Source organism: Gymnoscopelus microlampas, assembly GCF_963454915.1.
Source record: "Gymnoscopelus microlampas genome assembly, chromosome: 7".
NCBI classification, from domain to species: Eukaryota; Metazoa; Chordata; class Actinopteri; order Myctophiformes; family Myctophidae; genus Gymnoscopelus; species Gymnoscopelus microlampas.
The window spans coordinates 16031604-16031821 of NC_139944.1; positions in this window are offsets into that span (position 1 = coordinate 16031604).

Genomic DNA, 218 nt, shown 5'->3' on the forward strand with positions numbered 1-218 from the left:
GATTCACGTTAAAGCTCAACAGAGATTGTGGGTTTTGCGGTGGTCGGTGGAGGACAGATGCTGTGTGTGTGTGCGTGTGTGTGCTCATGTGTGTGTCAGAGCCAATAAGGCTTTGGTGGGGGTGACTCTGTTCCTCTCCTCCCCGCCCACAGTGTGTGTAGAGTCATCTGGCTTTTCAGTGACAGCTCACAACAATATGAGTGGGAGACTACAGAGGA